Genomic DNA, 4,014 nt, shown 5'->3' on the forward strand with positions numbered 1-4,014 from the left:
TCTTTCTGCTTAAATAATAAAGCTTTTGTTACATTCCACAAATATTGATGTGTGAGGTGATTATAATCATTGTTTTAAATAGTTTAACATGGTGATTTAAAATATGTTCACAAATTTTGTGACACTCTCTTCAAAAGGCAGAGCCTAATTTGCCTCCTGTTAGGTCTGGTCTTCTTCAGTGAGTCATTCAGAATTTCTAGGATAAAGTGGCAGAACAGGGGGTAACTTCTGAGATAGGTCATAAAAGCTTGCTTCTCTCTCTCAGATCACTCCCTCGGAGGGAAACCAGCAAGCCCAGTGGAGAAGCCCATGTGTCAAGAAACTAAGACCTCCTGCCAACAGCCATGTGGATGTGCCATCTTGGAAGTGAATTTTCCAGAAACAGTCAAGCCTCAGATGACAGCAACCTTGACACCCATCTTGATGGCAGCTTCATGAGAAACCTCCAACTGGAACCACCTAGGTAAGCTTCTTTTGAATTCTGACCCACAGAAACTTTGAAATAATAAGTGTTCATTGTTTTAAGTCTCTAAGTTTTGGACAAAATTTGTTAAATAGTATTAAGTAATATATCAAAAATCACAGTCTGTTGTTTCTTTTTTGACTCTAGATTTGAGTTTTTTGAACCATATGGCATTGGATATGTTTTTGTCATGGTCCTTGTTTTAAACCTTTGTCTAAGGCCTTTTTGATAAGAAAGTAAAGTTTATACGATTTTAGCCATTTACTATTCATTACCTTTTTTTGGTCATTTGCCTTTTAAAGCCATACCCTCAGCATATGGAGGTTCCCAGGCTCAGCGTTGATTCAGAGCTGTAGCTGCCAGCCTACACCACAGCCACAGCAACGCCAGATCCTTAACCTACTGCGTGAAGCTAGGGATCGAACCCATGTCTTCATGGATACTAGTCAGGTTTGTTAACCACTGAGCCATGACAGGAACTCTTCATTACATTTTTTATGGCTTATACATAATTGAATTTTGTAAATATTGCATGGATGCTGAAAAAAGTGGTGTGTATCTATGTTTATGGTATCAATCTGGTAAATTAATCTGAAAAGTATATTATTCAAACCCTATATTAACTCATTTATGTTTTGCTACATCAGCAACTGAGATTGCAGTGATAAAATCTCTTGTATGTATAATATTTCAGTCCATTCCATCTTGATTTTGAACAAATTTTTATCAAAGTAATGTTTTTTTAGAAAGTTTCTTAGTAGTTAAATCTTCATTTTAAATTGAATTAGTTAAAATTATAAGAGAAACTTTTGAAAATTTTCCTATTCCTTTTTATTATATTTACTGCCTTCTGTTTTTTTGGCCATGCCCATGACATACAGAAATTCCCGGGCCAGTGATCAAACCCACACCACAGCAGTGACCCAAGAACAGTGGTGATCCAAGCCATTGCAGTGACAACTTGCTGCATCACAGGAGAACTCCTGCATTCTTAAAATTAATAATATAGTACTGTATTTTACATTTTCCTGATATAACTTTCCTCATTTTTTTTTTCTTTTTTTTTTTTTTTTTTTCTTTTCAGGGCTGCACATGTAGCAAATGGAAGTTCCCAGGCTGGGGGTTGAATAGGAGCTGCAGCTGTCGGCTGGTGCCACAACCACACCACAACAACGTGAGATCCAAGCCTCGTCTGCGACCTTCACCACAGCTCACAGCAACACCAGATCCTTAACCCACTGAGCAAGGCCAGGGATAGAACCTTTGTCCTCATGGATACTAGTTGGATTTGTTTCCACTGAGCCACAACAGGAACTCCCACTTTCCTCATTTTTTATACTTAACTTTTCAGCCCCTGTTTTAAATAGTTTTCTTGTAAACAGCATTTAATTGCTATACTTTGATCTCAGAGCATTACTTTTCGTTGGATTTAATCAATTCACTTTTGTTTTTATCATCCTTTTGTTCTAAGCTTTCCTTGTTTCCTTTAATGGTTCATGGCTACCTCTTTTTTTTTTTCCTGTCTTTTAATATATGAATTATTTTTTGTTTTTGTTGTTAGTTGTTTTGCTTGAATTAATCAATGTTTTTGAAGGCCTATATGCTCGTAATAACCTGAAGAGTTCCTTTAAATTTTTCATAAGTACTCCTTAACTTACATTTATCTAAATATCAAAGACTGAAATGAAATGTTCACTTTTGGTCTCTTTCTGCGAGATCAATAGTGTAGTAGACTCTTCCTTTCCTTCATCTATTAATCTCTTTGAAGTTTTAGATCAAGAATATTATATTTGTTCCATGACATGGAATCTGACTGCACCATGAGATGAAGTTTTCAAGAGGGTTTTCTTCCATAATGAGTGTCGCTTCTTCTTACATTCTAACTTTTCATCTTAGACGTCTGAAAGTTGCTCCTTTTATTTCCCCCTATATCATCAGGAACAGTCTAAGAGAAATTAGGAAAATCAGCCTTAGAGACTGCTAGTGAGAGCCCATTTCCTGTTTTGAACTGGATATATCTGCTTATGACTCTTTCAGAACTCCTCTACTTTCTCTATCACATCTCCACTCATTTTTAGCAGATAAAACCTTCTATTGCATAAAGAAAGGTGAAATCATGAGACGGGAATGCTCACTATTTCCTGTGACCACATTAATCTTTTTGTTTCCTTACAGCTTTTTTTTTTAATTCTATCCTTGTAATAAAGTTATGTTTTGTTTGCCTTCATCTTCTGCCAAAAAAAAAAATTAAAAATGAATTCTTGTTATATATATATAAAACGTGTGTATATTACCTAGAACATAACTATGCATTTTAACATCCAGTCGCAAATAAAATAACTTTAATGTGCTTAGTACTTCGGACTTGGGTTTCTATAATCTCATTGTATTTAAAATGAAGAGTCAATCATTCCTCTCAAATGTGAACATTGCTTGGATATTAGATAAGGTTAAGGAAGGATAGTTTTTGGTAGGATTTTGATTTTGCATTTATGTTTGTCCTAAAAGTCTTTATCTTTTTAGGTGTGCATATGAAAGTACTTGTTAATAAAGTATATAGTCTTGGATTTTTTCCTAAATAACCTGGTACTGGGGGATGGGTGTTGGGGAGAGTGGGTTGGAATACAGGAAAAAACAAATTGGACTTACCCTGATAATTGCTGAAGTGAGTGATGGGCACATGTGAGTTCATTATGATATTTTTTCTTTATATATATATATATATACAGAAAATTTTCCATAATGAGGAGTTTAACATAATTACCTTAACAACCTATTAAACTATTATACCTCTACAATACATAAACGCATGTGAAATTGATATTGACAATCACTGCCAGTTCCTTGCTGTTACAAATTTTCTATTTTTTAACTATTTGGTGAACAAGTTCATCTCTTGGAAAATCTTTTTCAGGAATTACTTCAAGGAGTATGTTTTCAGAGAGGCTGAATATGAGCTGTTTATGAAAGCTAAATATGAAAACGTGTCTGTTGTTTTCACCATTCAAGCTGAATCTTCTTGAACCCAGGATCATTTTACACTGGCATCTGGCTTTTATTTATATAAAGTACTTGTGACTTAATAAAAAAATCTCCTTTTGATTTAGAAGTAATGTTTTTTCCCTGTGATGCCACTAAGACTTTTTTTTTTTCTGTTGACCCACACATCACAACACTTTAGTTGACTAATCCAACAGAAAACTTAGAACAGTATTGTAAGAAGCAGCATTACCAAACTAGACTTCATCTTATCCTATAAAATCTTAGACATGGTAAGGTGTTGATTTCCTCAATACCCTATATAAGTTTTGATTTTCTGAAGAATTACAGAGGTCCCAGCTGTGTGTGTATGTGTCTATTGTTGTTGGTGGCATTATAAGTTAATAAGAAAACACGTATTCAATCATACTGCATCCATACGTCCATTTATCCATTTATTTAATCAAACGAGGAGTTTACTGAGTGCTTATCTCATTCTAGGTAATGTGCTCAGCTTAATGGTAACCTCCATTCCTGTCTTTATGGAATCTCTATCCTAGTGCTAAAGGATC

The 4,014-nt window shown here is 34.7% G+C and overlaps 1 long non-coding RNA gene across 1 annotated transcript; it reads left to right on the plus strand.

The window, feature by feature from the left end:
* The first annotated feature begins 226 nt into the window (after window positions 1-226).
* On the plus strand, window positions 227-3,572 carry LOC146396179 (uncharacterized). Its single transcript, XR_014830399.1, has 2 exons — window positions 227-463; window positions 3,378-3,572. It is a non-coding gene; the product is annotated as an uncharacterized LOC146396179 (long non-coding RNA).
* Window positions 3,573-4,014: the final 442 nt, after the last annotated feature.

Source organism: Sus scrofa, chromosome 15, assembly GCF_054392235.1.
Source record: "Sus scrofa isolate SSC_HxYL_T2T_F1_AM1 chromosome 15, Sscrofa_HxYL_maternal_Yorkshire_Landrace_v2.0, whole genome shotgun sequence".
Taxonomy (NCBI): domain Eukaryota; kingdom Metazoa; phylum Chordata; class Mammalia; order Artiodactyla; family Suidae; genus Sus; species Sus scrofa.